The sequence below is a fragment of the Urocitellus parryii genome, chromosome 5 (assembly GCF_045843805.1).
Source record: "Urocitellus parryii isolate mUroPar1 chromosome 5, mUroPar1.hap1, whole genome shotgun sequence".
In the NCBI taxonomy this organism is placed as follows: Eukaryota; Metazoa; Chordata; class Mammalia; order Rodentia; family Sciuridae; genus Urocitellus; species Urocitellus parryii.
The window spans coordinates 107,684,589-107,698,080 of record NC_135535.1 but is presented as its reverse complement, the minus strand read 5'-3'; the positions used below and the strand labels follow the sequence as shown (position 1 = coordinate 107,698,080).

The following is a 13,492-nucleotide window of genomic DNA, read 5'->3' as shown; positions in this document are numbered from 1 at the left end:
TTGGGTGTTAAAAACTTAATATCACACCCTTCCAGAATTTGATTGTTTTCATTTTTATGTTGTAGGGGATGGAACCCATTTGCACATGCTAGGCAAGTACTCTGCCACTGAGCTACATCCCCCAGACCCCAGAATTTCTTTAAATGGTAGAAGGGGCTGGCTTCTCACTGGGATCTCTCTATGTTCCACGGACTTTAAGCCTCAGTCAACTCCCAAATGTTTAGCCCCTGCACAAAGTGAACAGTGTTTTCTAGAGCCGGGTGAAGGGAAAGACGTACACATGAAATAGAATGCAAAAGGCCAAGTTCAGAGTCTATTGATGAATAGAAATATGGCTGGCCTCCTTTTAGCTCAGGAGCACTCATGATTTTTTGTTTGTTTCTTTTTGTTTTATCCCCCCAAAAACGTTAAGACTTCTCTAGTGTTCCTATTAGCAAATATTTGCCCTCCTCCCCCAAATTATCTTCCATGCTGCCAGCTATAGGCAATCCTAGCTTGAAAGATTGCTAGGGGAGCTGCTGCCAGCTGACTGCTCCTTCCATAAAAGGCCACTGTCATAGATCCAGGGTTAGGAACTCTGTTACTGGCGTTCATCAAGACAGCGTGGCAGCAAAACACATACCCCAGGAATCATCTGGGCCAACTGAATGGATGGGTTATTTAAGATTGTCTGTGAAAGTATTAGGTACACCTACCTTCTGCAGGAAGTAAATAATGACAAGTTGTATCTTTACAAAGATAAATCTTCCTCCTCCTTCTATATGATAGAGCCAAATGACATGAGTCCTTAATTGTTCCAGTATGCTTAGAGTTTAAAAAAAAAAAACAACTTTTTATACATCTTTTTCAACAAAATAAAAGCAGAAAAAAATGTTTAAAGAAATAGTGCTGAGGCAAAGCCCTGTGACACCATTCAAATTTAGGATCATAGCTCTTATACTGTATTAGAACCAAACAGACTCCTATCGGCATCTGCATTGAGGCTGAATTAAAATTATAGATTAATTAGAGAGAATGAACATCTTCCTATCAAGAACACAGTGTACCTTTCTATTTGTGTCCCTGCGGTACCACCCTAATGTTTTCTTAGTACAGATCTCAGCATTTCTTATTAAGTTCATTCCTAGGTGCTTTATCTTTGTAAGAGATAAAGAAATGAGATCTTTTAATTTTTTAAAACCTAGCTACTACCAAATGAATTCTCTCATCATACATAATAGTTTTTAATTAATTCTCTCAGGTTATCACCTATAAGTAATGTGAAATTACGTGTGCTGTCCAATTTTTATATTCTTTTTTTTTTTTTTTTGCATTGGGGATTGAACCTAGGGGCACTTTACCAGTAAACTACATCCCCAGACCTTTTATATATATATATATATATATATATATATATATATATATATCCTTTTTTTTTTAGTGTCCATGAACCTCTATTTATTTGTATGCAGTGCTGAGAACCAAACCCTGTGCCTCACACATGCTAGGCAAGCGCTCTACCACTGAGCCACAACCCCAGCCCACATCCCCAGACCTTTCTAAAAATATTTTTTAATTTTGATACAGGGTCTCACTAAGTTGCTTAGGGCCCAAGTTGCTGAGGCTGTTCTCCAATCTGTGATCCTCCTGCTTCACCCTCCTGAGTCACTGGGATTACAGGCATGTGCCGCTGCGCCTAGCACCTGTTTTTTACTCTTGTCTAAATGCATTGCTTAGAACCTCCAGAATAATGTTAAACAGTAATAAACACCCCCATCTTATTCCCGATTTTAACAGCAATTTCTTGTTAAGCAGGAGTTGAAACAGTGTTGGTTTTGCTATACTAAAGAAGTATCCATATCTTACTATTACACAACAATCCAACGCATAACAAATAAGGACTGGGACCAGACAGATCAGGTGGAAGCTATCGCAACAAAGAGATGAGAAAAATTGGCGGATTGGGAATATACCTTAGAAATACAGTTACCAGGATGTGCTGATGGGCTTGTATTCTAGCTTATATTTTGAGGCTTGCCTATTATTTTGTTAAATTATTCTGAGCCTCACTTTGAAAATTAACATTTGGAAAAATACTGAATGAGCATTTGCTATATACCAGGCATTTTAAGATAAAACAGCAACAAGGCAGACTTGATTCATAAAGATTACTCATAAAAGATCTCATTTCTTTATGAGATCTCATTTTTTTCACAGCCTCGTGGAGCCTGTGACATGATTATAGTGAGATGAGTGCTACAAAAGAGAAACACTGACACATTATCAGGCACCTAATCTGGACTTAGAGATCAGGAAACGCCTCCCAGAGGAAATTCAACATGCAGCCCAAACAAAAATGAACGGTTGGGTGGGTGGGTCCTGGTGGAATGGATGATATGTGCAAAGGCCCTGTGATAGGAAAAATAATTTGCCTGAAGTTTGGGAATACAATGAGAATGGAGAAGTAGGCTGGAAGCAGGTCACTCAGACTCCTAAACTATAATAGAAATTAGGAAACCACTACATTGTTTTTTTTTAATATAGTAAAATTTATAATGTATGCTAATCTTAAATTTACAGCCTGAAGAATTGTTACATATGTAGATATTTATATGTTACCCCAGATACACAATTTCTGGAAGATGATTTCATGCCCCTTCTTACTCAGTAGTCCTTATCCCTGCAGTTGAGTTTATATTCTGGGAGATATATGAGATATAGAATATCTCTCAGAGATATACAATTTCATGGGGGTGGTGCTGGGGACAGAACTCAGGTTCTTTTTTTTTAAGATTTTTTTTAATATTTATTTTTTTTAGTTTTTCGGCGGACACATCTTTGTATGTGGTGCTGAGGATCAAACCCGGGCTGCACGCATGCCAGGCGAACGCGCTACCGCTTGAGCCACATCCCCAGCCTCCAGAACTCAGGTTCTAACACATGCTAGGCAAGTGCTTTGCCACTGAGCTACCAGCCCTAGATGTTTTACTTTTTAAGTTTATGAGCCTTGAAAGGCTTAGTGGTACACACCCATAATTTCAAGGTCTCACACATGCTTGGCTAGGGTTCTACCATTAACTATATACCTTGAGCTCAAACTACCGCTTCTGTACTCAGCGAAACTAGCCTTTTGGGGAGGCAAGGCAGAAGCAGGCCAGTTTAAGGCCAGGTAGACAACATAAGGAGACCCTGTTTCAAAATATAATAAAATTTGAAAAAGTTTATGAGCTTTTGTTTGTATTTGTATGTATTTGAGAAGAATATGTATTATGTTGTTGTTGGATGGAATGTTCTATAAATGTCAGTTTGGTCAAGTTGGCTCATAATACTTGCTATTCAGGTATCCAAATCCTTACTGATTGTCTGCTTACATGTTCTATCAATTACTGACAGAAAAGTGGTAAAGCCTCCATTATAATGTGAATCTTTCCATGTCTCCTCTAGATTGTCCAGTTGTATCTTGAAGTTCTTTTGTTAGGTTCATATACATTTAGGATAACTATGACTCCTTGGAGCAATGACTCCTTAATATGTTATGTCCATCTCTATCCCTGATCCATTGTTGTTCTGAAGTCTACTTTGTTGTAAACTAATACAGCTACTCCAGGTATCTTTTGGTGAGAGTATGCATAGTAAATTTTTCTTCATTCTTTTAATTTTAACCTACTAACTACTTTATATTTAAAGAGGATTTCTAGTAGAAAGCATATCATTGGGTCTTGTTTTCTAATCCAACCTAACTATCTCTCCTTTAACTCGTATGTTTGGATTATTTACACTTAAAGTGATAATTGAAGTAGAAGGACAGAGGAAGGGGAGATGTAGATCAAAGGATACAAAATTTCAAATAGACTGGGGGAATATGTTTTAGTGACCTATTTTATTGTATAGTGACCAGAATTAATAATAATATATATTTAAAAATTGCCAAAAGGTTAGATTTTTAACATGCTCACCACAGAGAACACCTATTTCTATGGTTCCTTATTTCTTTGTATGGATCCAAGTTTCTGGCTTTTACAATATCTCTTCTTAAAGAACTTCCCTTAATGTTTATTATAAAGGAGATCTGTAGGTAATGAATCTCGTTTTGTTTCTCTGATAAACTTAATTTCTCACTTTTTAAGGCTAGTTTTGCTGAGTATAGAAGCTGCAGCTTGAGCTCAAGGTATAGTTCAGTGGTAAAACAACTGGCCAAGCATGTGTGAGACCCTGGGTTCAATTCCCAGCACAGGAGAAAGAGGGGCCGGGGAGGAAGAGAGAATTCTGGTTTTACTGTATTTTTTCAGCATTTCAAAGATGTTATTCTACATGTTTTTTGTTTTGTTTGCAGTTCTGGGGATCAAACCCAGAGCCTGATTCATGTCAGGTGAACATTACCACTGAGCTACACCCTTAGCTCCTTATGTATTTTTTAACTAGATGTCTGCTATAATTCTCACCCTAGTATCTCTGTAGATAATGTGTTTTTTCTTTCTCCCTATTTTCAATAATTTCTTTCTCTTTGGTTTTCAACAGTTTGAACATGACATGTCTAGATGTGTGGCTTTGTGGGGGTTATTGTTATTTGGTACTTATCCTGCTTGATATTCTCTCACTTTGAGTCTATGGTTTGCTGTCTCTCACTAATTTGGTAGAATTCTAAGCCTTCATCTTGCCAACCATTTCTCCTTCTTGTTTGTTCTTTTTTTCCCTTCCAGAATTTCAAGTATATGCATGTTAACCATTTAGTATTCTTGAGTGCTCTCTTCTTTCTTTTTATTCCCCCACTCATTTCTCTTTACGCATTTCTGTTTGGATGATTTTTATTGACCTATATATTTAAGTTCACTGATTCTTTCTTCAGGTACATCGTGTCAAGTGATGAGCTAGTCAAAGGTATACTTCATTTCTGTTACCATATTTTTATTTCAAACATCTCCATTTCATTCTTATTAGCTTCCTCTGCTAAAAATATGAATCAAATCTTATTTTGACATGTTGTTTCCTCTACTTTTCCCATTAAATCTTTTAATATATTAATCCTGTTGTTTTAATTGATTTTCAGGTTTGTTTTGTTTTGTTTATACTGGGGACTGAACCCAGTACTGAATTATAATCCCCAGCCCTTTTAATTTTTTTTTTTTTTTGAGGCCCTTTTGCTTAGGGTCTTGCTACATTGCTGAGGCTGGCCTCAAACTTGTGATCCTCTGGTTTAGCCTCCTGAATCACTGGGATCACAGCATGTGCCACTGTGCCCAATTAACCCTATTATTTTAAATTCCATGTCTAATTTGAGTCTAATACTGATGATTGCTTTGTCTCTTCAGGGTTTTATCTTTCTTTTAAGTGTGCCTTGTGATTTTTTTATTGACAGATAGCTATCCTAGACTGGAGGTACAGTGCTTGTCTAGCATGCATCAAGCCCTGGATTCAATTCCTAGCACCACAGGAATTGTGTGTGTGTGTGTGTGTGTGTGTATACACACATAATTCTTTAAAAAAAAATGAGCATTCCTTTCCTTCTGCTAGCTCTTTAGTGTGAAGGATTCTGTAATCTCCTTGAGAGATGGGCTGGGTTGAACTTTTGCTTTGCTATTATTATCCTCAATGCACCAGAGGCTTAAAATTCCTCTAGTGATAACTTGTTTTTGTCTTTCCTCTTAGACTTGCATCTTCCCTTTGTACTGTTTCCCAGAAAGAGTCTGTTTCTTACAACTTCTCCATGATGTATTCCTGTGTTATTTTTACTGTCAAGTGGAAGACAGTATATCGTTTCTGGTATTAGTGCTTTTATAAAGAGACTCTGAGAGACCCTCACCTCTTCCACCATGTGAAGTTAAAGCAAAAAGATGGCCTTAAATGAACTAGAAAATGGGCCCTCAACAAACATCCAATATGTTGGTGTCTTAATCATGAATTTCTCAGCCTCAAAGACTGTGCAAAATAAATTTTTGTTGTTTACAAGTCACCCATTTTATGGTATTTTGTTGCAGCAGTCTGAGCAGACTCAAACGAATGGAAAAACACCAATAAGGGGCTGGGGTTGTGGCTCAGAGGTAGAGCACTTGCCTGCCATGCGTGAGGCACTGGGTTCAATCCCCAGCATCAGAGAAACATAAAATAAAGATATTGTGTCCACCTATAACTAAAAAATAAATATTTAAAAAAAAACACAAGTAAGATGACAAGAGAGTAAGGATTACCCAGGAAAAAAATGTAAGAGACAGCAAAAATCCAGACATACATGTGGAAAAAGGCTTAACCCTTTACTTCACCAAAAAAGGAAATCCAAATGTCTAATACATAAAAGGTGCTCAGCATCAATAAACATCAGAGAAATACATAAAATAAAAACACATCCACAAAACTGACCCCCCCAAAATTCAAAACTCTGCAGGGCACAGTGGCACACACCTGTAATCCCAGCAGTTCAGGAGGCTGAGGCAGGAGGATCTCAAGTTCAAAGCCAGCCTTAGCAACTGTGAGGAACTAAGCAACTCAGAGACACCCTGTCTCTAAATAAAACACAAAATAGGGCTGGGGACGTGGCTCAGTGGTCAAGGGCCCCTGAATTAAATTCCCAGTACCAAAGGGGAAAAATAATCAAAACTCTGACAGTACTAAAAGTTGGCAAGTGTGTGGAGCAGATTCTCACACATTGCTCAATGTATGTAAATTGGTTCAATCACTTTATAGTACAGTTGACAATACTCTATGACTCAGCAAGTCCACTCCTAGGTATATACACAGAGAAATGCATACATATAATTACCAGTATTTGTGTATAATCAGGCTAACAGAAAGAGTATTCACACTTCCAGTTACAAAGACTGCAACTAAACTATATGTTTATTATCATAAATAATGGTATAGTCCCACAGTGGAATGCTATAGAATAGTGAAAGTTGGTGAACTAAAATGAAACATGGCAATGAACACAAATCTCAAACATTTCACTAAGAAAAATAAATATAGGAAATTAAAATATGCCACCCCAAAATATGATACTTAATGCAATAAATAAATTAAAAGCACTCTGCCCTTTCTCTGCTACTTGCCTATAAAAGCAGGCTGACTCAGTCACCAGAGACTCTTATCCCAGAGACAATAGGGAGATGAATCTACATAACACCAATAAGCTTTACTGAATCCTTAACTTTTATTAATTCCCCATAAAGTTACCTTTCCATAGTTTACTGATCTTGTAAGCCCAAAACTTTTTGTTTTTTTCATTCTCTAAATTCATTGTTCTTTGTTAAGATGCACTATAAACCGAAATTCTAACCTCCTAAACTTCCCTGCTTTAAGTTATTCATCACTGAGTTTCTTCTGGATGTATGCAGAATGCATGCATTAATAAATTCTTTTTTTTCTTTTAAATGGTTCTGGGGATTGGACCCCGAGCCTCATGAGTGCTAGGCATGCACTCTACTACTGAGCTACACCCCACCCTCTTTTGCTAATCTTTTTTCAGTCAAACTTTTGGGCCCCAGCCAGAGATCTTAGGAGGACAAAGGAAAAAGGTTATTTCCTCTCCTACAGAAACAAAACAGAAAAGAAAATATACAGTGTGATTCCCTCCATAAAGTTTTAAAAACTAAATTACATTGTTTAGAGGTACATTTATAAGTAGTGAAACATATAACAGTCAAGGAAATGACCACCCAAAGCTGTTTAATCATTGCTCTAGAAAGGAGGAAGTTTGCTATGATCAAAAAGGGGTTCATAACCAACAATAATAAAAAACAATTAAAATTTGAGCAGAATAATCTATAATAAAAAGTCTCATTTGATTTTTATGCTTGTAAAAATCTGCTCATAGGAGAGCAACCTACCTGGAAGGCATTACTTTACTGTCTTCATTGATGTCTTCGGAGATTTACAATTAATCACAATTCCATTAACTTTTATTGAAGATTTATGTAAGTGCTGACCATATGACCATATGGATGCATTTTGGCTAAAATATATCCAGAAAAAAGTTATCTGTATAATAAATTTTTTTAAAATTTTTGGTTCTTAGGAAATCAAAGCATCTCTTTCTACTGTTATGATTCCTACTCAGCACATACAAGAAAAAGTATGAAATTCACTGTTTACTTATAGCTTTAGATATCAAGAAGCTTAGAGCCAAATTATAAATAACAAACAAGTAATTAATTCCACTCCACATTTGTAGGACAATTATTTCAAATTTATCTTTATTTGAACATATATTTTAATCCTTATTTTCTTCAGGAAATAGAGAGATTTAAATATTGAAAATACCCCCACATTTTAGACATAGCTCTTGATTTGGCAGAAAACGCTAATAATGGAAATGTCAAAAACAAGTGACCTGATGGAAACTTCAATCAATATTTAGTATGAGACTTTCCTCAGAATGGAATCCATTCAGTTCATTTTGGGATACAACGTACACTTGAAAACATACTTTTTTTGTTAAAAGCTAATTATAATATAATAAAATTGTTCAAATAAGAGAAAAACATATTCTAATAAATGATATAATAAATTGGAAAATGTAAAAAAAATGGGGGGTTCATGAAAGACTTCTGAACTTCCAATAATGCTCCATTTCTTAATCTAGGTGGTAATTACATAATCATTCCACTTGATAATCATTCAGTAAACTATACATCCACATACAATTTTCTGCTAGGATGTAAATTTCACACATAAAGGAAAAATAAGAGACCAGGCTGGATTTAAGTGTGATGAAAGACCAGCTTGAGCATTATGGGGTGACTATGAGACAATCAATTGTTTATGATATTATATAGACTGCAGACATAAATCAGGGATGATATGGATGATTTAGATGATAACTGAAGGACAAAAATAGATAAGAGCATCTACAAAATATGTAAGTGACAAGAGAAGCAGGCATAAGACAAGACTCCTTGTGGAACTCCCACATATGACGAGCAGAGGAGGAAACACTGGCAAGGGACACTGCGAAAGAAAAACCAAAGAAGTAGGAAGAAAACCAAGGAAAGGTGATGTCTGGAAAAAAAAAAAATGTTTTAAGAGGGGAGTAATTGATATGTTGAATGCTGGTCAAATAAGATGAAGATGGAAAAGTGTCTATTGCATTTTTTTTTATAAAGCAAATAGCATTTTATTTATTTTTTTAAACAGAGAGAGAGAGAGAGAATTTTTTAATATTTATTTTTCAGTTTTCAGCGGACACAACATCTTTGTTTGTATGTGGTGCTGAGGATCGAACCTGGGCCTCACGCATGCCAGGCGAGCTTGAGCCACATCCCCAGCCCCAAAAAGCGTCTATTGCATTTTAAAACGTAATCAACTGGGGCTGGGATTTTGGCTCAGTGGTAGAGTGCTCGCCTAGCATGCACGAGGCCCTGGGTTTGAACCTCAGCACCACATAAATGTAAAATATTCTATCCACCTGAAACTAAAAAATAAATATTTTAAAAAAATATATGATCAACTGATCTAAGCAAGAGAGAGTCCAATGAAGAGATGGGGATGAAGGTTGAAGGGGAGGTAAGCAGGATTACCACACTGCACAATTCCACAAGGCACCTTTTTTTTAAAATTATGTCCCAGAGAACACTATGAATGCAGACAAGAATACAACAGAGCTCCATATTGCTATGTAATGCAGAGAACCTGGGAAGGAAATGGCATTCTTGACTAAAATATTTTAAGAGCACTGTAAGGTCCAACTGCATATCATCAAATATTGGTTCTAGATCTGGGGTTGAAGCTCAGTGGTAGAGCACTTGCCTAACATGTTGTAGGCACTGGGTTCAATTCTCAGCACTGCATATAAATAAATAAAATAAATATCCATCAACAACTAAAAATAAATTTTTTTAAATACCGGTTCCACCTTTTATTAAACTTGGGCTGGAATGGAGCATGGTAGTATATTCTTGTAATCCCAGCGACTCGGGAGGCTAAAGCAGAAGGATTGCAAGTTGGAGGTCAGCCTCAGCAATTCAGCAAGACCCTGTCTCAAGACAAAAATAAAAAAGACTGGGTATGTAGCTCAGTGCTCCTGGGTTAAAGTCTTAGGTAAGGGGGAAAAAAAAAAACCTCTGTCCTAAGGTGTAGCTCAGGACTTTTATGGAGAATAAATAAAATAACTGACATACATATAGTAGGCATTCAACAAATGTAAATATTTTTCATATTACTTAGACAATTCTTTCAAGAAGTTTGGCTATGAAAGGAGGAGAACAATAAGTCAATAGCTGAAGAGGAGAATGGAATTTTGAAGGAAAGTGGTATTTTGTTTTGTTCTTAATTGACTTTGTATTTTAGAAACTTCAGGTTTTCAGAAAAAAATGTGCAGGAAGTACAGGGACTTCTCACATACCCTGTCTCCCCCTTCACACCTGAGTTTCCGCTTCTAGTAACATCTTCCATAAGTCTGATACATTCATTATGATTAACATACCCTATTGATAACATTACTACCAACTAAAATTGGTAGTTTATACTAGGCTCACTCTTTGTTTTGTACTATTCTATGGGTCTTGACAAATACATAATGTCACAAACCATCATTACAGAATCATATAGTATAATTTCACTCTCCTAAAAATTCCCTGGGCCCCACTATTCATCCCTCCTCCCTCTAAGCTCTTGAGAACCACTAACTTTTTATTGTCTTTATAGTTCTTCTTTTTCTGAATGTCAATAAATTGAAATTATGCAGTAGGTAGCCTTTTCAGACTGGCTTCTTTCCTTTAGCAATATGCATTTAAGTTTATTCCATTTTTTTTGTTGGTTGGTTGGTTGGTTCTTTGGCTTTTTAAAAATATTTATTTATTTATTAGTTATAGGTGGATACAATATTTTATATTTATATTCATTCATAAAAATGTTAATTTTGTGAAGAATGTAAGTTCTTTTTTAGAATTTTCTGTATTTGAATGCTCAGGTGTTCTGGTACCATTTGTTGAAAAGGCTATTTTTTTCTCCATTGTTGTGCTTTTGTTCCTTTCTCAGGGATCACTTAGCTATGCTTATGTGAGTCCATTTCTGGGCTCTCTGTTCTGTTCCATTGATCTATTTGTCTCTTCTTTCACCAATACCAACACCTATTTGATTACTATAACTTTCTATAGAGCTCAGATACTATCACTCCTCCAATCTTTTTCTTTTTTTGATATTTTTCGATTGGCTATTCTGAATATTTTGCCTCTACATAAAAATAAAAATTTTAGCATCAATATGTGGGTATTCACACAATAGCTTGCTGGCATTTTGATTGAAGTTGTATTGAACCTATAGGTGAATTTTGGATGAACTGACATCTTAACAATATTTAATCTTCTTCTCCATGAACATGGATTTTCCTTCCATTCATGTAGTTTTTTACTTCTTTCATTCAAATTATAGTTGACCTCATACAGAACTTTCACATACTTTGTTAAACCTAATTTTATTTTGGAGTTCTCTAATGCATTTGGTATTATGTGTTTGTTTGTTGATGTAGTTGTTGGTTTGTTTTGTTTTTCATTTCAAATGCTGCTTATTTATTGTTAATACTCAGGAAAGCAATTGGCTTTTGTATACTAACTTAGTATTCTGTGGCATTGCTATATCACCTAATAATTGATTTTCTACATAGACAATGATGCCATTCTATAGTTTCAATTCATCCTTCCCAGTCTCAATATTTTCCTTTCTTGTCTTTCTATATTTTCCTTTTCTTGTCATATTGTAAGGATTTCAATATGATGTTGAAAAGCTGTGGTGAAAACAGACATCCTTATCTTGTTCTTGATTCTTGGTGAAAAAGAAGGAATCTATTTTCTCACCATTAAGTATCATATTAGCTGCAGGGATTTTTATTTATTTTTTGTTTGTTTGTTTGTAGCTATTCTTCATCAGGTTGAAGAGTTCTTCTCTAGTCCTAGTTTACTGAGACTTTTTTAAAATCATAAATGTGTTAAATGTTATTAATGTTATTTACTAATAATATTATTTGATTTTCCTTCTTTAATCTGTTGATGTGATGAATCACATTAGCTGATTTTTGAATTTTTTTGAGAATTTTTAAATATTTATTTATTTATTTTTTAAATTTTCGGTGGACACAACATCTTTGTTTGTATGTGGTTCTGAGGATCGAACCCGGGCCACCCGCATGCCAGGCGTGAGCGCTACCACTTGAGCCACATCCCCAGCCCTGATTTTTGAATATTGAACCAGAGTTGTATATCTGGAATAAATCTCATTTGGTTGTGGTAAATAATTCTTTTTCACATAATTGAATCCACAGTGTTCTTTTCTTTTCTTTTTTATTTATTTATTTATTTATTTTTACTACCAGGGGTTGAACCCAGGGGCACTTAACCACTGAGCTACCTCCTAGCCCTTTTTTATATTTTATTTACTTAGAGACAGGGTCTCACTGAGTTGCTTAGGACCTTGCTGAGTTGCTGAGACTAGCTTTGAACTCGAATTATTTCTATCATTACTTTGAACAAAATGCCAGTTGCTCACATCAATTAAAAATAAGAAAAATAATGGGCTGGGGTTGTAACTCAGTGGTAAAAGTGCTTGCCTAGCACATGTGAGGCACTGGGTTCAATCCTTAGCACCACATAAAAATAAATAAAAGTATTGTGTCCATATATAACTGAAAAATATTTTTTAAAAAAAGAAAAAAGAAAGAAAAAGAAAACCAGGTGTAATGGTGCATTCCTGTTATCCCAGAGACTCAGGAGGCTGAGGCAGGAGTATGGCAAATTAAAGGCCAGCATCAGCAACTTAGTGAGACCCTATATCAAAATAAAAAATAAAAAGGACTGGGGATGTAGTTCAGTGGTAAAGCACCCCTGGATTCAATCCCTGGTATTTTAAATAAAAGAATATAAATATTTCACTTCATTTTCATCTTGGTTGCATGATTTCTGAGGAGAATTCAGACATAATTCTTACCTTTGTTCCTCTGTAAATAATGTGTTTGTTTTCTGTTTCTTTATTGTTGTTGTTTCTTTCAAGATTTATTTTTTTAGTGCTAGGGCCTTGCACATATTAAGCAAGCACTGTACAACTGAGCTATACCCTTAACCCAGGATCTTATTCTTTATTTATTAACATGGTCTCACCATGTTATCCAGGCTGGGCTCAAACTCCTGTGCTCAAGCTATTCTCTCACACTCCAAGTCTCTGGGTCTGCACCCAGTTTATCTTTAATTTTCTGTACTTTGAAAATGATATGCCTTAGAGTAGTTTTTTTGGCATTTATTTTGTTTGGTGTTCTTGAGCTTCCTGGTTTAGTATCTGACATCAATTTGGGGAAATTCTCAGTCATTATTTTTTCAAATATTTCTTCTGTTCCTCTTCTCTCTTCTCCTTCCTACTGCATAGATGTTACACCTTTTGTGGTTATCTGTTATCTTGGATATTCTCTCCTGTGTTTATTTTTTGTTTTACTTTTTCAGACTCTTTTCTGTTTGCTTTTCAGATTTGGAAGTTTCTACTGAGATAGAATTTCTTTTTCTTTTTTCCTTTTGTTTTTCTTTAGTACTGGGGATTGAACCCA

At 35.5% G+C, this 13,492-nt stretch overlaps 1 protein-coding gene across 1 annotated transcript in view; it reads right to left on the bottom strand.

The window, feature by feature from the left end:
- Window positions 1–13,492, bottom strand: part of Vamp1 (vesicle associated membrane protein 1) — a 77,442-nt gene that overhangs the window by 10,198 nt on the left and 53,752 nt on the right. The window lies entirely within an intron of this gene.